The sequence below is a fragment of the Pteropus vampyrus genome, unplaced genomic scaffold (genome assembly GCF_000151845.1).
Source record: "Pteropus vampyrus isolate Shadow unplaced genomic scaffold, Pvam_2.0 Scaffold1, whole genome shotgun sequence".
Taxonomy (NCBI): Eukaryota; Metazoa; Chordata; class Mammalia; order Chiroptera; family Pteropodidae; genus Pteropus; species Pteropus vampyrus.
The window spans coordinates 32,204,718-32,227,952 of NW_011888782.1; the positions used below are offsets into that span (position 1 = coordinate 32,204,718).

A 23,235-nucleotide genomic window follows, 5' to 3' on the forward strand; every position below is an offset into this window, starting at 1 on the left:
CGTCAGTAAGTTTAATAATTTATAGGCCTTTATATAAATTTATTAGATACATTATTCTTTTTCGACCTAATGACTTATGCTTGATTTAATTGATTTTTATTGGCACAGAGGTGGAATATGGCTGTCTGTAAGTAAGGGCAGAGGTTGGGTTGGGTGGAGCTAAGTGTGATTGGAGAGCCAGCCTTGGTTTCTGAGTTTGGTTTGGTGCCAGCTGGTGGAAACTTGAGGGTTTCTAGTTCTTTTGAATGTGATTACATAGTAAGGAGAAAATGTCCAGACTAGGCATCTGAGGAATAATTTCCCTCAGACCATGTAATAAAAAACTCAAGAAGCTTTTTGACTTTATTTGGCTGTCATAAAGCAGGAAAAATTAAGAGATATTTAAAAGTTTTCAACGTATCAACAAAAGCCAAAGTGCAATTTAGATGAAAAATGTATGCATTTTTTTCCTGTGTACAGTGGGTATGAATTAACCTTCACTGCAATAAGAAATACTAGTGCTTCAAGTGGGATTCTAGGCAGTGTCATTTATTAATCCATTTTGCAATATGTCTTAACATTAAGCTAGGATATTCTTTGAAACTCTTAGTAGTAAATGAATGGCAACCTATCCCCCAGGTGGATGAAGATGCTGACAGGCAGAGCCCAAAAGGATGCAACATTTCAGAAAATAGTACATTTGTAAAGATGGTGACCGCCATCTCACATGCTGATCACTGGTAGGAAAAAGTCCTCTCTCCACAGACAGTTGCTGTGGCAGGGAACATAAGCTCGTGCTTACAGAAGTTTGTTTCTGAAGCTCCAATATTTGTGACATTTATCCAAGAATTCTCTACTGCAACTTTTAAAAATGCATTTCTGTCTTCCTTGTACTCCTGGCCATACATATTACAGATGTTCATCTTTATGGAATATAATTAAGGCTGGATAGCCTCATGGAACATTCCCATCATCCCAGCCTCATTTCCACCCTGCATGTGCTCAAGTTTCTCATTGGTCAGTGTGAAATGTGAATTGCTTTTTGGTGTTATCTGATGGATATCCACCTAGGAAATATGACATCTAGTGCTTTATCGAATTAATGTTTTATTCTAGGAGACCTATATAGAGTGCTGAGATTAGCCATGAAAAAAATTTTGATAATGGTGTATAATATGATTTTGTTTCCAATACTGTCTAGAATGCTTTGCAAATCTCTGAACATTTCTTGGAAGCTTTTGATATGTTTTCTTCGGTCAGCTTCCATATTATACATCTGGTCTTCTCAGACCTCCTTCTCTCCAGAGTCTGTGGCTGAATTACATTTTCCAGCATTTTCCCATTTAGGTGTGTCCATGTACTGAATCCTGGTCAATAGAATTTGGGTGAAAAGAATATAGCCACTTTTTAGCCTGGCATCTAAAAAACTTTGGAGTGATCCTTTAAGTCAGTGTTCTCTCAACCTGGGGCGGGGGGTGATTTTTTGCCTCCTCACTAGACCCCAGGAACTTTTGATAATGTCTGGAGACATTACAACCCAGAGAATGCTACTGGGACCTAATAGGGTGCAGCTAAACATCTTACAATGTACACAGCAAACGAAAAATGATCCAGTCCCAAAAGTCAATAATTCTATGGGTGGGAAACCCTGCTTTAAGCTCTTTCTTGCACTGTCTCCTGCTTAGGTGTCGACTATTCACAAGAGGATTTAGAGAACCTAAATTTAGCCAAGCTACCAGATAAAAGTTCTGATAATAACTGTGGTGTGGCCCTTCTCAAAGAATCGCTTATGTAATGGGTTCATTCAGCATTTAACCAAAGTGGGAGACAAAAGTTGGAGATTTCTCTAGGTTGTAAGCCATCTTCTAGATAGTGCTGTCCAACAGAACTTTCTATGATGATGGAAATGTTCTATGTGGTGCCTACTATGATAGCCACCAGCCACGTGTAGCTATTGGAAACTTAACATAATATGGTTAGCACAACTGAGAAACTGAAGTTTAGATTAGATTTGATTTTAATTAATTTAAACTTAAATGGCCTTAATGCCAGTTGCTAATGTATTGAACAATGAAGCTCTAGAATACAAGTTCTATGAAATCGGGGAGTTGTTTTGATTTGTTCATTGTTGTGCTCAGAACTGTTCCTGGGACATAGCAGCTGCTCGGCTAATATATAGTGAAGAAATTTCAGTCCATGGAGAAGATTATTTTCAGGAAATTTATGTGTCCACATAGTGTAAGAAAAGTAAAATTGGTATATGTAGTTGGGGTAAACTAGTAATTTGTTGCTTTGAGTCCTCACCAATAAGCTCCCTGTATCAGATGTGTGTTACTTCACCGCTTGCTGTTCTAGATTTTTAGGGTTTCTCACTGGAGGATCTATATAGCTAGAAAAGACTGTTTCACCTTGACTTAACTCTTGCCTCATGTGCAAGCTTCATCTTTTCATAAATCAGTCCTGAGGTAAGTTCCACTGACCTGATTTCTTCCCCTGTTGCACTTGACACTTCCGTGAAATGGAGCAGGCCTCTTTTAACATTAATGCAAGAAAAATTTGGAGAACATGGTGACCACTCAGTGTGAGCCTTCCTGATTTAGCCTGAGTGGGGTCTCTAAAGTTAGCTAGCTTTATTCAACATAAATAAAAATCAAGACTTTGGTCATTGTCTACAGTTGTCTGTGGGTAAGACAGAAATGAAGCAGAGGAGGGAGGAGCTTTGCAATCTAGGGGCATAGTGTGGTCATGTAGAAACCTCAGAGACTTGGTTTAATGTGAGAAAGAAATGAAGAGACTGAAAAGACCTTAACATTACCAGGTCAGTTCTGCAGAGTAGGGAACTCATCTTTTTTCCTTCCCACTTGGGGCCTTGCTGAGTTCTCCACTTGCTATTGAAAATGCTGTAGAAGATTGTGGCTATGTGCTTCAACGCCAACCCGCAGAGTGTACTGATTTTCAAATGTAGATATAGGCTATAAATAGACTTCTTCAGTCCAACACTTTTCATTCAAGTAGGGAAATTTAGGCTATGTAAGCAGGACCCAGCTGCCTGCTTCCATAGAAAGCAGGTGCAGAGGGTAGAGGTGGGCCCTTAAGAGGAGAAGGTGAATTGACAAAGCTGGATCTGCTCTATATCCAGCTTTTGGCTTAATATTTCTTTTGTTCTTTTGCTTTTCCCTACCATTCTGAGACCCAGCATCCATCCCATGAGTCATGCAGGCGTATCTGCTGCACCTACCACGGCATCAATGGTTTCTTTCTCTCTTGAGGACTAAGCTCTCCACGGCAGCAGCTTTTACCCAATCCCAACCTTCTCTTCCTTGGCAACTCTCCTCAAAGATCCTGAGGTCAAAATTTGTGTTCACCTACAGAAGTGTGGTCAGGGCAGGGAGTTTCATTTGTACCAAAGAAAAACATTTCAAATCCTGATCTGGGCCATTTAGACCCTTACTATGTGTCCAAATACCTGGGAACCTAAAAACAAAAACAAAAACAAAAACAAAAACCCTACAGATGCCCAGACTCCACCCCTGGAGAATGGGGTTCACTGGTCTAATGTGCAGTCAGACCCTCATTTATAAATATAAACAGCCTAGAATCACCCAGCATTTGAAAAAAGGAAAGACCAACAGCATGGAACATATAAAAAAACAGAAGAACCAAACATTGAGGAAACAAATAATTTTAGAAAGAAGATAAGAACTTTAAAAAATATATTGAATACATTGAGAATTTTGAGAGGTCATCACATCTATGAAATAAGCAAGGCTACTATAAAGAAGAAAAAAACATTTGCAGATAGCATCTAAGACTCTTTTAAATTTTTCTTTCCCTAGGTAAACACACCCTCAATTCCTCTACCACAGGGTTTTTCAACCTTATCATTGATATTTTAGGTCAGATAATTCTATTAGATAACAGTGTATGACTCTCTCCCAGTTGTGACAAGTAAAAGTGTCTCTAGATATTGTCAACTATCCCTTGGAGGGAAGGATTACCCTCTGGTTGAGGGCCTATTTGAGGGCCTCTGGTTGAGGGCCTATTTGAGGGCCTATTTGCTCTACTCCAAGAGAAGAACAATGGTATTTAAGTAAGAGAATCCTTAAGTGAAGGGCCAATTGGTCAGTTCATCAGGAAATTCTGCTTTGGATGAACTTGCAACCAAAATCTTGGAGAAGCTGGTTTTGTTTTAAGTTGTGCTCCTAGTTGATATAGTTATAATATAGATATACAGACTCTTTCTAATAGTGATAACAAGAATGAACATTTAGTGGTTGTCAGGAACTGACCTAGTGTTTGTGTGTGTGTGTGTGTGTGTGTGTGTGTGTGTGTGTGTGTGTGTGAACGATCAATCGATTGATTGATTTAATATGAACGGGGAGAAATGTGTAGAGAAAGCCTGGAGCAGAAACCATCATCACACCACTATTGGTAGCCAGACTGAGATAATCAAAAGCCTATTCAGTGGCAGTGAAACCCTTGCTAAAAGGACGGCCTATAGTCACACAGACATAGATCCAAAGTGTAGTGTGACCAAGGAACTTTCGCTTTTGAGCTTCAGCTTCTTCACCTGTACATTCGAGGTCATAGAGACTAAACCTTGCAGAGCTATGATGTATATAAAGCATCAGGCAGAGTGTCTGGTAAATAGTAGGTATTCAATTTAATGGTAATCGTTCAAGTGACTAAAAAGGCCTTCCTTGCTAAGTTACCTTGAAATTTGACCTGTGGTTCTTAGTGCTCCTGCTTTAAACCCTAGCTTCAGTTTTGACTTCTTTTTGCTGTTTGCTCCTGGCTTCAGCATCTGGTCTATATTTTATATGTTTAAATTAGTCACTTTCTTTTTCTGCTCAACCCATATTTGGGCTTTTGTGTCCTGGGTCTTCCTGTTCCTTTGTTACTTCAGGATCCAGCTTCCCCTTCATTCTTATTTTTGGTGTCCGTCTTCCTGGACCTGTGTCTCATAAGGTGCTTCTGAGCTGGAGTAATTAGGAGCCAAAGAAGCAGGAAGGAGAAAGTGTAGGTAACATTTGCTAGAAGAGCTTAATAATGAACTACAGAATTACACACGCGCGCGCGCGCGCACACACACACACACGAAAGCAGGAAAATCACTAATGCATAGCAGCAAAAGTTAAACAATGAGGTGTGAGAAAAAGCCAAGGGTCTTTTTCCTCTGGCATTTATGTGATTGTTTGCTTTCAATGCTGGTGTCTTAGTGAGACATCCATAGGTCAGAGAACTAGCACTGAATAAGCCATCTGCATCCTTTAGATTGAATGAAGGAATGAAGGAATCCTTTGAAGCATGTCGAGTTGCTGCTATCAAAGAGTAAACTGCTTGCATACTGTGGGTCCCACAAAGCCTCCGAGACATGTGTTTGCAAAGCAAAAGCTGGCTTTTTGTGGGTTTGAAAGCTGCCAGGAACAAATTCTTTTCTCCTTTTGTACTAGGACTCTTGCCAATACCAACAATTTTAGTTCTTAAAACAAAATAAAACAAAACAAAAACAAAACACCTATTTCAGCTTGGCCTTGCAATCTTCAACCACCAACTGCAGGACTGAAAACATACTTCTGTATGATACTTTCTCGTCCTCAAAGCTGAAGACTTTGAAACCAAAGGTCCACTTTAAAGGAACATCCCTGGTAACAAGAGGTCAGGACACAGTGCATCAAAAAGGTTGACTGGAAAAAAGGAAACCTTAGATTCAGGACTGACGGGTGATGTTAGCAATCAACACACAGCCTGTCCTCACATATCTGTGTACAGATCATTTATTCTATTTATCTGAAACACAAACCTAATCTGTTTAATTTGTGATAAATTTTCGCAGAAATGAGGGGAAAACGTTTTGGGTTTTACTGATGCTTAAAAAGCAGATTGCCCCTTCGAGTCCAAAAATGTAAGAAAACAGAGCTTCCTAGCCTTTTCTGTTCCCATGATGCTGCAAGGGAAGGAAACTCTGGAGGTAGAGGGAGAAGAGAATCAGGGGAACAGAGGATTGTGTGCAATAAATATCTAAGCATAAGAGTCTGTCACTGACCATGATCTTTTATATGCTACCTGGAATGACCCACAGACGGTTCTGGGTAAAATTGAGAGAAGCCTTTATGTTTCATCTTTGGTTTGTTAGAATTCCCGGCACACTCCTCAGAGAAAGAAGCACACAGAACTCGCATGCCCTGAACTTGGCCCTCACCTCAGTTTCACTCCCAACTTTGTTCCTAGTGGTGACCTTCCCAAAAGTCTGGTCTCTTGGCTCCTGTTTTTCAGCAGAGCTTTTGCTGTCAGCATTAGTTTGACCAGTCATGTTATCGCATCCAACTTCACCTACTCATAACACCCTTTCTCCCTGGCTCTACACATTCCTTTGTGATAGAAGAGGCAGGGGTCAAGGATTAGGGACTGGTAAATAGATGAAGCAGGAAAAATTTATGACTTTATTCATTCAACAAATATTTATTGAGTTTCTACCCTGTGCCAGGAGCTAGGACTTCAGTGGTCCATGAGATAGTCACCAGCTGAACTGTAAGGAATTTAGTATGTGCTTGGGTTCCATGTAATACCACATTACAAGTAACACCTCCTGAGCCTTTACTCCATGCCAGACACTGCAAAGAACTTCCTCCTACAAAATATCTACAGTAGCTATATAAGGAGTAAATTTGTCAGTTCTATTTTGTAAGCTGAAACAAGAGTTTGAACGACTTGCCCAGGCTCATAGAGCTGGAAGTAATGGGTGAAGCAAGGATTTTACTGAAACTCTAACTCCTGCCCCAGTGCCCTTAATATTTGTGCTGCATTCTGCTAGTTTGGAACAACAGATCCTTCCTTGCACATTGCCACACTTGAATGTTTTTAGAATGGAACCGTTTGTTTAGGAAAGTGTTGCAGGTTTAGCCTTGTGAGTGAGTAGAAGGTGGTGACATAGGTGATGATAATATGATGGATTACACATGGCCTGAAATTATTCCTTTGGAATTAACTGTGGGAGGAGACTGATTACTCTCTTTTTCAGTTCTCTTTCTAAGAGTGCATAACTCTGGAATATGGATGGAAATTCACATTCAGGCCTTAAAATCTGAAAGAGAATTGTTTTTTATAAGTCTCTTTTCCCCTCTGGAGATAAGGAGCATCCTGGGAGAAGAGGATTTTGGAGAATGTTTAGAATGCTTTGAGAGTCAATGAGTCTCCTATTACCGTTTGAACCCTAGGGCTGGTCCTAGGACTATTAAATGGGCTTTTCACTTGAAACTAACTGCTCTTGTGGGATCTTATATTTGGCAAGGTATCTATCTCAGATTATAGCATAACCTCTGGCCATCACTGAATATTTCTGAGAAAGTCTCTATCTATCTGAGTTTACAATCATCTCTTTTTATGGCTGAACTGCCAATCAAAACAACATCACCCTCCCTGTTCCGACCCGTTTTCCTTAGCATGGTGGAATCAATCACTACTAATGTCACAGAGGGGATTTGGAGAACTGCCATTATAGTCAATGAAGCTATACTAGAGATTGTGATAAGGAATCTGCTTTCCCCCCACGTTGGAAGTTCTCTACGGTCAAGAGAAAGGCACATCCTAGTTAAACAAAGACCTGGACAATTGGTTTCAAAGACACAGCCATTTTATTGTCCAGGTCTGCAAAAATAAGCATGTCTCTTCTGGGACAGTGCCCCTGTAATTCAGCTATTGTCTAAACTCCAAAGCCCTAGAGGTATTGTTGGACTTGTAGCTCAGCAGTGACATAGTTGCTGCCAATCCCCAGGCAGACATGACTCTGTCTGCTTGGCAGCATAAAGCCCATCTTCACTGGGGAACATGAGATGGTTTCACTGGTCGAGACAGTGAAGCTCCATAAGAGAAGAAAAAGTTAATTTCAGACCTACAAGTTGATTTCTTTCCTGAAGAGCCAAGGGTGGAAAAGGAGAGGCACCTTAGTGATAGCAACTACTTGTTATGAGTCTGAGAATCATTTGCTGATTCTTACCACTCCCTCCCTGACCTGACAGGCTAGTTCATGGTGATTGCTTTCAGTTCTAAGATCTCCGAGTGTAAGAGTTGGAGCAACATCAGGACCACCTAGGCCAATCATCTTGTTTTGTGAATGAGAAGGCTGAAACCCAATAAAATTAAGGGGCTTCTCAAGGTCGTGTAGTAAGATGGTGGGAAATGATGCCTCATAGCTCTCTTGGTGGTTAGAGCTCAGCTTCCTCCGCCAAAATTGGTGATGGGGCAGAAACAAAGGAAGGTAGAAGCTATTTAACACTGGCTTTAACCTTTCTTCAGCCCTTGCAGTAGGTTACCCCGTTATGAACGCCATGAGTCACACTGATGACTCTGGAAATAGAAAGGTGAGGCAGGGTGGCATAGGGGTCTATTCTTTGTAGAGTAACTGCCTCCAGATTCTGTCCGCCTCCTTGCATTTTTCAGTCCCTAACTTCAGGTTATTTTTCTTCCAATGCTTTTAGCCACTGAGATAACCACACTGTGTTCTCCTCAAAAACAGGAGATAGTTTTGGGCTTACAATTATAAAGACTTCACAGTGCTGGTGACAGGCAAAATAGATTTTCACTTTTTTCATTATCATTTTTGTTAATAGCTTATTTTTTCTTGAAAACAGTTAAGGGGTCTAAATGGCAGCTATAATTACTTATAATCTGTAGTTATCTTGTCTACGTATGATATAGCCACAATTTGTATGTGTATTCATTTCTGAATCTAGGATATCAGTTTCTGAATCTAGGAAGGAAGTAGGGTGAGTTTTATTTTTATGTCTCAGAGTTTGAGCTAGAGCTAGATTGCATTAAACGGTCACTGCAACCATTGAATTTAGTAATAAACAATAGTCTAGAGATTTGTGTTTCTTTGAAATCCTGTTCCACTTTAGACAACTTTCTTATGCATATCATATAACTAGATATTAATATCCCTAACTTGATGTTTCACATGAATTTAAACTTTTAAGGAAATATTTCATTTATGTTCTTTGTTCATTGAATCAAGGAAATACTACGAGTCAAACATGCTTATAATTAAGGCATCCCCCTTTGCTTGGTGGCAGCAGCTACAGGAACACAGTGAAAGAAAAATGGGATTTTTTTTATTTGTGGCAAATATCACAGGATCCTTAGAGGCCAGATTTAACTATCCTGTTTCCAAATGGTAAAAACAGTACCTCTAAGAATTTCTTTGACTTGACCATGATCATGTGGCATGCCAAAGGAGGACTATTCTAGGTACCAATGTGTTCTATTTACCTTGTTTACTTCTCTTGTGTTTGCAGAACTCAGTTTTGTCTCAGCCTCACTGGTGTAGGTATTTCCTTAGATAAATAACCCCAAAGTTGACTCTAAATCATACTTACCTCAGAATATTGGAGTGCATAGTCTATGAACTCCTATATCTAAGATCTTCAGAGAATAAGAAAAAGACACCCTGAAACATCTTTTTAAGTTGGCAGAGGCTAGGAAATATGGCCCTATTATGAGAGGAGATTTTATTGAGACATCTGAGAGAATGGAATGTTTTATTGTTCTAATTTCAACACAGTCAGTGAGAGGGTGTTGGTTGGATGCCAAATAAGGAAATGAAACTTGTAACAACAACAACAACAACAACAACAAACCCACCGTCTGAAATCCAACCACATCTATTCTAACACTCATTTGAATCTTGTAGAACAGCTCTTACAAAGTAATCTAATAAATCTGAACATTACATTCATAGTCACCTAGTGTACCAATATGCCTGGGATCAAGATGCCCTTCAGCTCCACCAACCAGAGAAATAACAGCATTCCAAACTTTATCCCAGCCAAATGATTTGTGGTCTGAGCCAGGAAAAAACCCAGAGAGGAAAGCTGAGCCTGGTTCTCGTTGGCTATATGTTGCCTGCAGAAGCTAACTCATCTTCAAAAAAACTCCAAACTGCTGAGAGTAAAATTTGACAGAAGCCAGAGGGTTATCTCAGCAACCTTAACTTAGACCTACCTGGATTGGAGGGTGTACCTAAATCAGTAAATTTTAAATGACTGCAATTATACAAAATATGTTCTCTGACTACAATGGAATAAAACCAGAAATCAATAACAATAATAAATTTGGGAAATTCATACTTACGTGAAAATTAAACAACATACTTTTAAGTAACCAGTGGGTCAAAAACTACCAAAACTGATTCAAGAAGAAACAGAAAATTTGAACCAATCTATAACAAGTAAAGAGATTGAATCAGTAATTAAAAATCTCCCAACAAAGAAAAGCTCATAAAATTAAAAATAATCTCAACAAAGATGGTTTCATTGGTGAATCCTACCAAATATTTAAAGAAAAATTAACCCTCTCAAACTTTCTCAACAAGAGGAGAGAATACTTCTCAAATCATTCTATGAGACCAGTATTACCCTGATACCAAAACCAGACCAAGACATTATAAAAAAAAGAGAGAGAGAAAACTATAGAACAATATCCCTCATGAATATAGATGCAAAAATTCTCAACAAAATTTTAGCTAATGAATCCAACATATATAAAAGTGATAATATATTATAACCACATTTTGTTTTTCGCATGAGTATAGTGCTGGCTTAATAGTCCAAAATCAGTCAACATAATTAACCATATTAACAAACTAAAAGAAGAAAAACAAACTATGCTGTAACAATTGGATATCTTTATTCAAAATAAAATAAAACAAAAAAATTTGATCCATATTTTGCCTTAAATCAAGATGAATCATAGGCTTAACTAAATATAAAACCAAAACTATAAAAATTCTAGATAAAACATAGAAGAAAATATTTGGTACCTTGGGTTAGGCAAAATTTTTTTTTTTATCCAACCCTAAAACCACTATCCATAAAAGAATAAAAAAATACGTTGAAGTTAATGAAAATTAAACACTGTTAAGAGGATGAGAGGTCAAGCCATAGACTGGGATGAAATATTTGCAAAGCATATATCTGAAAAAGGACTTCAATCTGGAACATATAAAGAATTCTCAAAAGTCAATAATATGAAAAACGACTACCTAATTTTAAAAAATGGGCAAAATACTTGAACAAACCCATTGCTTCATCAAAGAAGATAGATTACAAGTAAGTAAATGACAAGATACTCGGCATCATTAGTCATTAGGGAAATACAAATAAAATTACAAAGAGATAACACTGCACACCTTTTAGAATGGCTAAAATTAAAAAGACTGACCATAACAATTGTTGAGGAGGATATGGAGGAGCTGCTGGTGGGAATGTAAAAATGATAAAACTACTTTGGAGAATAGTCTGGCAGTTTCTTAAAAAGTTAAAAATGTATTGACTCTATTATCTAGATATTTACATAAGAGAAATAAAAACCTATGTCCACACAAAGACTTACATCCACATACTCATAGTAGCTTTATCTCTTTATCTGTAGTAGCCCAAACCTCAAAACACCCTAAATACCCATCAACAGGTAAATAAACTATGCTATGTTCATACAATGGAACACTACTTACTCAGCAATACAAAGGAATAAACTATTGATGAATGCAGCAACATGGATGGATATTACTATATTCACTTGGAGTGAAAGAAGACAGACATGAAAGAGCATATACTATATGATTTTATTTATATAAAATTCTAAAAAATGCACCTAATCTGTAGTGATGGAAAGCAAAGTTTGCTGGTAAAAGGGAGTGGAGAGGAGTATGAAGTACTGAGGGATTACTAAGGGCCACAGGAAACTTTTTGTTTACCCTCTTAATTTTGAAGATGGTTTTATGGGTGTATATATCTCAAGCATATATATAACCTCAAATATACATATTTGAAGATATATATTTTAAATATTTATCAAATTGCATACTTTAAATATGTGCAGTTTATTTTATGTCAATCATAATGCAAAAGCAAAAATTTTTTAAATAACAGAATCATGACAATAGATTGAATTAAAAAACCTAAATTCAGTGATCAAAAAAATAAAAATTATTATGGTTAAACTTCCTTATTCCTCCTGGTATTGCATAATAGTAAATGGGTCCTCTTAATGAAAACTTACATGAACTAGGCATAATTTAAGTACTTTGCATGTGTTAGCTTATTTGATACTCACAACATTCCTTTCAGATAAATAACCCTGTTATAACATTTTACAGTTGGGGAAACTGAGGCACAGATCGACTTAACCAAGGACACTGATTAAATTAGCCAACCCAGAATTTAAATCCAGACTATCTGGCTCTAGGGTGTTCACTCTTGACTACTGCACATAGTACCTCTCAGACAAAGCTCTCAAATGGTTGTGAACTGAGCTTACTGGCTTAATATTAAACTATTAGGAGTAGGAGGGAGACCTTCAGGGAACTAAGGAAGAAGACTGAATGAGGTCTAGAGTCACCTTTGTAGTTCAGATCTGGCTGTACATCTGTCATGCAAAGGCCCACCTGGGTCTGTGCATGACATGTCACTGTCTGTGTCAAATGTTTTAGCTTAGATCTCAACTCTTCCCTTCATTTGTGAAGGTTAACTGTGTCTGCATCAGGCCAACCTTGATGCTCAAAGTCCTTCATGAGCTTTCACAAGAAATCCAACCACACTAAGCATAAACAGAATTTTGTTTGTACTTTTCATGAAGATCTGGGGATTTGTGGGAAAGGGTCACACCTCCCAGTGCACAGCGTTTATTCAATCCCTCCACCTCAAGTAACTGTTTAGTTCTCTGTCTCTCTTCCCTTTCCCAGCCTGTTTCCCATCACTTCTCATATTTACCCTGGAAGGCTTGTCTCAGTCTTCCTTTTATTTATTTTTTTCCTCCACTTAAAAGCTAGACTATGGCTTTTATCCTCCTCACAAGCCTATCAAAGCCATTTCTCCCTTAGGAAATTATCATGGCAGCTACTAAGAAGATGAAGTTGCCTCCATATCCTAGCCGAAGCTCCCCACCAGACTTCTCAATGCAGACCTGACTGTGTGTTGCTGTTGTAACTACATTGAAAAAAAAAAAAAAGAATGGAGAATTGGCAAGGAACTTTTACCCAGATAGAACCTTAGCCCTTGGGTATTGAAGCAAAGGTCAAAGCTCAATGCACCACTCAGGAATCTTGCAAGATTTTCTCTGACTGACACTGAGTATCTCCTGGTTGCTAGTGGGCTTACCTGCATCTCTTTGTATGATGCTGTTAGGGAGGAAAAAGAAAAGCTTGCACACTTCTCCCCTCCTCACAAGCTTTGTATAGCTGCTTTACTTGGGCTTGCAAAGTTTCAAATATGAAGGCGGCATCGACGGAGGAGGCATTTGTAACTCAGGATTTCAGGTCTCTAAGGGTGGGAAAAACAAAACTAGGATGAGCTCAGCCACCGATCTGGATTGCCTGTGGGAGAGTAAAGCATGGAAATGCAGGAAGAGAAAGCCAATGGGGCTTCTCTCCAATAGTTTGTGCAGTGTGAAGTGTGGGAGCAGAATAAATACTGCTAAAGCAAGTGAATCCCCTGATGGAACAGTCTTTGCTACCCTTCTTCTTTACTGTGTCACCCCCTCACTCCAGTGATGACTAAACTAATTCATTTGTGGTGCACCTATTTTCAAATGGAGAACAACAGTTAGAGCTTGAGAGAGAAAGAGGAAGATATAGGCCACAACGCCCCTCCTAAAAGAGCAGAGATATGTGTGTGGGCAGAGGGATCTGTACACACTCTTGATTATCAATCACAATCTTTAACAAAAGCCAAGATTAGTTTCCAACACATTTAAAAAAGGGGATTCTTTTACATTAAAAAATCATGAATATATGCTGATCTGGCAACCTCACCTGTATAACTTTAATAGTTTCCTAGCAGGTCTCCCTGCTTACAATATGTCTGGAAACCAGCAGTCAGAGGAATCCTTTTACATGCAGATCAAATCAAGTCACTATACTGATTAAAATCTTCCCATGTTGTTTCATCTCACTCAGAGTAAAAACCAGAGTCTCAGAAATGCTCTTCAAGACTTTTCATGGTGGGTGGGACGCCCTGTTATCTTTGATCTCCTCTCCACACGAATTAGACAAATTCAAACCCTGGCTCTATTTTCTTTGTGTCTTTGGCTACAGGAACTTCCCCACCTGTAAATTGAAGTTAATAATCATATCTTGCTCATAGGATTGTTAGAAAGACAAAACAAGTTAATATTATAAAAGCCCTTAAAACAGTGCCCAAGACATAGTAAGAACAAATCTAATGCTCTCCTGCTCCGGTCATGCTGGCTTCCTTGGTGTTCCTCAACTAAGCCGGATTTGTACATGCCTGACTGCCTTTGCAAATGCTGCTCTCTCTGCCCAGCCCTGTGTTCCACGGATAACCATGCGATTTGTCTCCTTTACCTCCTTCAAGTCTTGCTTACAGTATTTGAGATGAATCGAAAATTTAAAAATTAAAAGTAAAAGTGGACCAAAACAAAAGCCAGTCAGAAAGAAATGAAATGAGTATTGAATGAAATCAGGAAAGAGATGGAAAAAAAAAGACAAAATTATCTCACAATGAAGACTCAATTACAAGGTAGCTAAAGGAGAAGAAAATCAAGTAAAAATTTAACAAGCAGGGTTGAAGAAAGACTGGAAAACAACTAAAAGAATTAGATGTATGGTAATTTTTTTCTAGAAAATAATGAGGACACCTAAGTTTATAAAGTAGATGTAGATCAGCACTGTCTAGTTTAGGCTTAATCAAAATATTGTTCTAGATATTTCTGTCTGAGCATCCAAGATTCAGCTTGTCACTGTCCCTGGCTATGAAAAAACCTTTTTGCTAATACTTCCATTCTGCTTCTTTCCCTAGTCCAGGCTGAATTGTCTTGTCTTGCCCCGTGACCACCCAGGAAGTAGAGTGCTCTCACTCTTTGTCCTCAAATCTAGGACAGGAAGAGCCCACCCATCATCAGGCTCCCCAGGCTTTCCAAACATCAAATCACATCACATGCCCAGCTCCTTCAATGCCTTTCCATTTTTCTCCTCCCTCTCTGCTCTCTAGGCCTCCCTTGATCCTCGCTTCTATTTCTATTTAGCATGCCAGTAGTTATTACTTTCATTCATTCAACAATAAGATTCATTTTAAGCAACTAAGTACCTGGTATTGTTATCCCCCGCGCCCTGCTGGGAATTCTGAACAGTTTTATAGGTTTTTTATTTCCAGAGAACTATGAACAATTGTAAGTGGAGACTTCAGTATGAGCACCTTAAATAAATATCACCTATTCAGAGACAACAGAGGATGTGAGAAGGGCATTCTCCACATTCCTGCTTGGGTCCTGGTGGGGAGGGGGTGGGAACTGAGGCTTCATAAAAAGGTCGCTTCTGGGCGGTTTGAAAGATTGTAATTCTTGACCTTTCTTGCCTTGGGTATACCTGTTCTGGGCTCTGAAGCAAAAGGTGGAGCTATGTACCAGAGGCTTGGTCCAAACTTTAAAGGAAAAAGAAACATTTTCTCTCCCTCTTGGCATGAAACCCTCCCTACTTTATCCTGAAGAAGTGAGGTTTGAGTCTGGGAGATGCAAGATCACTAAGTGAACTCAGAGGTATACAAGCTGTCTAGGGGTTGAAGGTGAATGTCATATGATTGAAAAGTTGTCAAAATACCAAAAACCTCAGGGTGGGGAAGAGGAACAAAAATATAGGAAAAAATATATCAAAACATTTGTGCAGAATTTGTTTGATGTCACTTGAATTCGAGCTGGGGAAAAAAATGGGGAAGACAGAATTATCGGCTTCCCCTTCTTAGCAGACTTCTTTTTTAGGGGAGAGAGGAGGGCTTATGGAACTCAGACTTTGGCTAAAAATTTTTTAGCCAACATTTTTGTCTGCTGGAGCTCTTCTCTAACCACTCTCTGTCCCTTTAAATTAGATCACTGTTTTGTTAACAAGTTTTAGGGTGGAAAAGAGTTCTGCAAATTTGTTCCAGGATAGATAGTGTCAGTTTAACCAAGGCTCACTCTTTGATTACAGAATTTTCTCTTGACCTGAAAAAAATAATAAAATAAAATAAAATAAAATAAAATAAAATAAAATAAAATAAAATAAAATAAAATAAAATAAAATAAAATAAAACCTTCTTCATTCTGTCACATCCCTCTTCTGTTTTCTCTTCTTCTTTAACTAGAAGCCGGGTTCTGTGACGAAAGTGGGAAGGAGGTAAACAAGCTCAGTGTTCCCATCCTAATGAGCGTGGAATGACCCTGTTCAGGGTGGTGATTGTCACTGCCCTGTCTCTGGCTTGTGGTAGAAGAAAGGAGTAGCAAGGAACATGTTGCCAGGAGAAGGATGAATGAATGAGGCCAAACATAAAGAACATTCACAAATTTTTTTTTAATTAATTTGTATAAATACAAATTCTAGAGAAATTCTAAATTTGTACATTTTTACATCTGAAGGCCATATTAGTATTCATTTTTATAGTTATGCAATAAACCACTTCCCCCAGGTTCTCGCTCAACCTCAATACTACTGCAGCCTGTGGTTATTTAAGGTTGTTCTGCTCGAGTTCTGACTTTTGAAGTTAGATATGTTTGTAAATATAAAATAAACTGCTTTTTAAAATTTGGAACCAAATGATTTTCAGCCTGTCATCCGCATTGAGAATTTCAGGGTTTCTGGGTCTTTCCTGTGTATGTCCCTATTCTCTTCAGATTTCAGCCTCTGCCCCATGCACGTACCTGCCCACCTCTACCCTCATCCACTGCCCCTGGATGAAGTCTGGCTGTATTCACACATCTTATGGAGTGTAGCAGAATAATAATAGTTAAGACCACATTCTGAAGGCTGACTGCCCGAGATCATTTCGTGACTTTGCCATTTCTTAGCTGTGTGACCTCAGGCTTGCCGCTTAACCTCTGTATTCTTTATTTGCTCATCTTTAATATAGGGGATAATTTAGTACTTACCTTGTAAGAATATTGTAAGAAAAAAATAAATTTAAAATTATAAAGTACCTAGAACTGTGCTTGGCAACGTTATGTGAATGTTAGAGATTGTTACTTTCCAATCCTGTAATTCATGTTATTCCTTTGTGAGACCCTCTTGAGTTGCTCCACTCTCTGATAATCTAAGCCCTCCCTGCTTCTTTTAATCTCAGATAAGTCTCCTCTTTCTTATAAAACCATTGTCTGTACCGTGTACTTGATACATACCGTATCCTTCCTTACTGTGTCTTTTTTCTCTTACATATCTTTTATCTGCTTCAATTAGACTGAAGTCTTCCAGGACGGTATGCTGTTTTATGCATTTTTGTATCTCCTGTGTCTTATATAGTGTTTTATACACATAGGCCTTCAAGGAATTTTTGTTACTGGGACTAGTGAAAACAGTGACAATGCAGAATTTGGAAAGAACATGGCGGAAAAAATAGAGAAACTCTATTTTGGATACGTTGACTCTTTTTCTAACACTGAGAAATCTAAACAATCTATGCAAACAAGAAAACAGAATGTTCCTCCTTTCTAGGTTAGAGAGCTGGCATGATCACAATTTCTTTGGTTGATATCATGTAGATTTTACTTAAATGTTGTCTCTGCAAACACCTGGGGATTTTCATGTATCTGCAAATTTTTCTGATAAGGTAAAGATGCTGCATGCTTCCGTCAATGCAGTTCCAATTCAGCTTGTCTTCCATAACAATACGCAGGTCCCTCTCCAGAAAGTTTTGCAGGGCTTAGGCATGAGGGTTGCTCAGCTTTTTGTCACCACACATGATTTTCCAGAAGACAGGGGCTCTACATGACCAGTGTGACTGGTGTTCCTGCTGGGATTCTGGTAGTGAGATGGATGCACAAAGGTAAGTGCAGAAGGCAGGCAGAGAGCTGTGCATAAAGATGGCCTCACATTTTCTCCTGCCCAGGGTCCACCTAGTCTGCCTAGTCTGGCTCAGCTAAAGGGATGTGGGTTTGTCCTGGGGTTAAGTTGACAGGAAGAATTTGCTCTAGTTTTTAGCTCAGTTCTTGGAAATTCATGCCAAATTAACGTCTGTTAAATGAAGAATAAATCCATGAGTGAGTGAGTGAGTGAGTGGCCTTAAAAAGTCCAGGTTTAGTTCTAGGCCCTCAACATTGGTCTATAAGTCAGTTCTGGTGGCTTAGTCCACACCCGTGGTGGCTCCTGATTTTTAGAATAAAATGGCATTATGAACTTATGTAATCTTTCCACTCAGGCTCTAAGCTTTATACAACACTCTAGTACATTTTTAAGTTATCTAAGCCACAAATGTGACCATGTTATACTCACTCTTTCAATGACTTTTTGCCGCACTCAGAAAAAGTCCAACATGCATGTGTACAGATTGACATGGGCTTCCTCACTGAGCCAGACTGTCAGATGGTCACATATCATAGACATATATGAGATATTCCAGGGAACTGTGGAACCTCACACCAAGGGGCAGTTGACAGAGACAGCTTCAATGATTTGCTTGTTTTCAGAGAATTATAATGTATTGTGGTTTGTACGTGCCTGGCTAAGTGTATTTACAGTACTATACAGTGTTTGGTTTAACTTAGAGAAACCACACAAAATAGATGAGTAGCATAAAAGAGACTTCTGATAAAAACACACTCATGAAGATAATACGAACAGTACAAATACAAGGAAACAAAACATGTCAAACTGACAATTTTCTTATTTTTACTTGTTAAAGGTAAGCTAAAGCATATAAATTTTTTCTGAGTTTATTTGAGCAAAAATCAGTTCAAATTGGGCAGCATCCAAACTAGCAGATAGAAAGGTCAGAAATGCTGTACTACACGAAAGACTTTCTCATAGGCAAAATAGAGCAGAAACAAGGAAGTTATACCAGACAAAAAAACAGGTTGGTTATTGCAAGGTTATTTTCCTTTAGGGGATGGCAGTTATCCATCAGGCAGATTACCTAACTAGTACTGATTAGGTGATTCCTGATTGATTCTAAGATTCTGTTTCTGGGAGAGTTGAAACTGTAATTAAATTAAGTCTTATTTTAGTGATGTGGGTCTTAACATAAGTAACTCCATTTTGGGACTGTTGTCTTTCAACACAGTATAAACTCTCTGTCAACCGTGAAATGATATAAAAACAATGATGATTTAAGCAGATCTTACTGTATACTACATTGTAGACTTTTTTTTTCATAAAAGAAATTAATATCTTCTTTTAAGGTAAAAAAATATTTTAACAATGAGTGAGAAAATAATTGCTTTTTAAAAGAAACTCAATCTGAAAAAGCCTTTATGAAAATGATGTTTTCATTATTAAGCAATTTTGTTGCCGAAAATGATTTAATGTTATCAAGTATTATTCTTTCTCTGCATACCTACAAAATTTGAAAATAGAACTTTCTGAACTATTATTTTAAAGCTTCCAAAAAGATTCAATGTAGTTCTGATCCATTTGCTTAAAATATATAAAAATACAACACCTTGCAAGTACTTGCAAGAATAACTGATAATAGGGCATACGTTAATTTACTAGCTAATTGCATTAAAGGCTTTTGTCTAATTTGTGATGATTTAGTTATCTACTCTAATTCTTGCAGCAAAGAGGAGCGAATGGAGGTGTCTTTCCACTCCACTGTCTTTTCATTATTAGACACCTTTTGATAAAGCAGAGTTCGTCTCTCAATTGGAAGATAATTTTGCTTTTACATTGAATAATTTTTTTTCTTTTTTTTTCTCCCAAACCATACATTTTTCTTTACTGTTCTCTGACACCAGACAGATATAAGCAATGTGGGATATGACCACAACTGATCATATTGTTTATTTCCAAATAGGAGGCTTTGGCCACAACTGTGTGAATACTTTTCTCTCTGGGACTCCATGTTGCTACAGAATTTGCCTTTAGAAACAAAGAACTAGCCAGCATTCAGTTAAAATTGAACACAGACCCAGGGACTCAGATTTTAGAATTTCTCGTGTGTTAAGCACTTAAAAGAAAAAATATTAAAACTGAAATTTCATTAAATCATCACAAGAAAATAAGAATTGTAACATACTCAAAACTACACACACACCCTTTTGGAATTAAGGAAAGAAATAAAAAATTACATTGACGTATTTTATTATGTCTTTTATTTATAATGGCAACAGGGGCCAACCCAGTAGATAATCCAGAAACTGCTTTGGTTTCTAGACAAATTGTTTCTTTATCACCTTTCTTCTGGAGAATCATGCCTTCAGGTTGCAGCTGTAATGAATGTTAAACCTTCTGACTTATAGGCTGTCCTGATTACTGTCCCACTTACCTACAACTTTCCTCCAAACCTGATATCACATTCCAGCTGAGTACTGGGAAGAAGAGAATAAAATATTTCAGGATTATGTTTATCTGAGAATAACAAGGACCACTCCTTTCTCTCCCTCCCACATATAAAAAAGTGCCTTAAAAAATAGAAGCATCATTCTTGTGTGTAAAATAAGTCCTGGAGTGATGTTAACTATAGAATCAGTCATCGGGGAACCAGTATTTCTGCAAGGTTCTGTTCCAACATATTTAGTGGGGTGGTCTTTATTCTTATGTTTCAGGATGGCTGCTGGAGCTCAACTATTACATCAACAGGATGGAGAGAGGGCAAAATATGGCTTTTTAATCTTTAAGGAGAACTCCTAGAATGTTGCACAATATTTCCACTTATGCCATGTGAGCCAAATTAATCACATAGTTAGCTGTAGCTGAAAGTGAGATTGAGCATATATAATTTTTGCTACACTCTAAGCAAATACATGGGTTTCTTATTACTGAAGGAGGGGAAAATAAATATTGAAAGAAAACTATCAGTCTCTGTCATATCTCTCATTTCTCCCTTTAATTATTTTATATTTTATAAAAATAGAAAAGACCATCTCAATTATGTAAAGGTGATGCTTTTGTACTATGGAATCTAATTCCTTTTGTTCTATTTCCTAAATGTTTAAGTTATTGGCCCAGAAATTAAACTCTAGAAGCTTAGACTTCCATGACAGTGAATTTTTAATGTGAGTCATATCTTTGCTCCAATCCAAAGGCCACTGATCCCTCCAACCATTTTGTTTATTGAGTCCACTCCCTATCTTATTATTAGTAGCCAAAGAAACTGGATAATCCCATATATAGTTAGATTCTCAACATGCACTCAGAAGTCTGGAATTCTCAGTAGTGCTGTTCAAAGTGTAAATTATTATCCTTTAAAAAATGAATGAAGTAGTCAGAAACATGGTAGAGTGAGAGATGTCCCCAAATCTCTCCCCTTGAAACAATAAGCTAAACATCTAAAACTCAACAACAAAAAAAAACACCCAACCTGCACACAAGCATATCTGAACAAGGGATCTGCACATAAGAGCTACCACAGGTCAGAACCCCGGGAGTCAGGCAGAAGACTGAAAGAAACAAAGAAGCTGCCTCTTGCAGCTGGATCTCTCAGCAGGAGGAGTGGGAGAGAAGAAGATATGGTGGCTTCTCTGAACAGCCCTGCCTGGAGAGCTGTGACCTCCATGCAGCAGCAGTGCCCAGGGATCAGGGCAGAAAGTAGAAAAGTGGGGACAGCAGAGAAGTGGAGATGGTAGAGAAGCAACAGTTGATTATTACCAGCCGCAGCTGCAAAACTTGAAGCTGAGCCACAGTCCTCACCCTCCAACCCAGAGGGCCCCACCCCTCATATCTTCCAAGACCAAATACTGTGAGGCCCAAGGGAAATCTGAGCACCCGCTTCCAAAACTGTCACTAATCCTGACAGGGACTGAGACTGAGGGTAGTGAGCATGATTGAATATCTATAAGGAAAAAAAAAGGCATTATAAATACTTTATATAAAGCAGGGATTCAAGAGGCTTAGATGCCATCTACTGGAAACCAAGAGAAAAACACCATTTTAGCAACAAGCTAGAGAGAGACCTTTATATAATAAATCTTCTTTCTGGACAAAAGGCAGAATACACTTTCATTAATGCCCAGGTGGAGAAATTGTCTATTAAATAACATGTATAGCCAAAGTGACAAGGCAGCTCAAAAAGAAAGAGAAAAATCTCCAGAAAATAAGCTTTGTTTATGGCCATGCTACCCTGAACAAACCCAGTCTTGTCTGATCTCGGAAGCTAAGCAGAGTCGGGCCTGGTTAGTACTTGGATGGGAGACCACCTAGGAAGACCAGGTGCTGTAGGCATAAAAAAATAAAAAATAAATAATAAGGGATTGTAAGCAGACAAGGTCCTTGCAATCTGTGAGGTCAACCAAGGGTTGCCTCGCCTAAAAAAAAAAAAAAAAAAAAAAAAGAAAATAAGCTTAAAGACATAGAAATGTGTGACTTAAATGAAAGAGAATTCAGGATAGTACTTCTGAAAAACCTCAATGAGATTCCAAGTAATTCATATCAACAATTCCAGGAACTGAAAAAAACAACTAAATGAGCAGAATCAGTATTTTAGCAAGGATATTGAACCTTCAAAAAGAATAAAATAGAATTTCTGGAGATGAAGAACACACAGAAAGAGATGAAAAATGAAATAGCAAGCTTGGGAAATAGAATCGACCAAATGGAGGAAAGGATCAGTGATATCGAAGACAGAGATTTAGAAATAAATCAGAAGGAAGAAAGAACAAACTGAAGGATGTAAAACAGTGAAAGAGAAGTACAAGAACTAGCTGATACCATCAGGAAAGGAAACATAAGAATAATGGACATTCTTGAAGGGGAGGAAAAGGAACAGGGATTAAAAAGTATTTTCAGGCAAATAATTGAGGAGAATTTTCCAAATCTAAGGAATGAATTGGAATTTGGAATTCAAGAAGTCAACAGAATACCTAATTATCTCAACCCAAAAAGGCCTTTTCCAAGACACACTGTATTAAAATCATCAAAAATCAATGAAAAGAAAGAATTCTCAGAGCAGCCAGAGAAAAGAAGACAGTAACCTATGAAGGGAAACCCATCAGATTATCGTTGGACTTCTCAGCACAAACCTTACAAGCCAGAAAGGAGTGAAATCAACTATTCAAACTATTAAATGAAAGGAACTGCCAGCTAAGAATAATGTATCCAGCAAAGCTCTCCTTTAGATATGAAGGGGAAATAAAGACCTTTCCAGACATATAAAAATTGAGGGAATTCACCAATACAAGGCCTGCACTATAGGAAATACTGAAAGGGGTCAGCTCACCTAAACCAAAATGACAAAAAAATACATAACTATGAGTAAGGCGACTAGCAAGCAGATAAAAGTGGAGGAGTGCCACCCTTATTAAGAACAGGGTATTATAAGCTTAAACAATAAAAGGGGTTTGTTATTG

At 38.1% G+C, this 23,235-nt stretch overlaps 1 pseudogene; it reads left to right on the forward strand.

Annotated features, from left to right (window-relative positions):
• Nucleotides 1-21,992: 21,992 nt before the first annotated feature.
• LOC111736511 lies at nucleotides 21,993-22,111 on the forward strand (annotated as a pseudogene).
• Nucleotides 22,112-23,235: the final 1,124 nt, after the last annotated feature.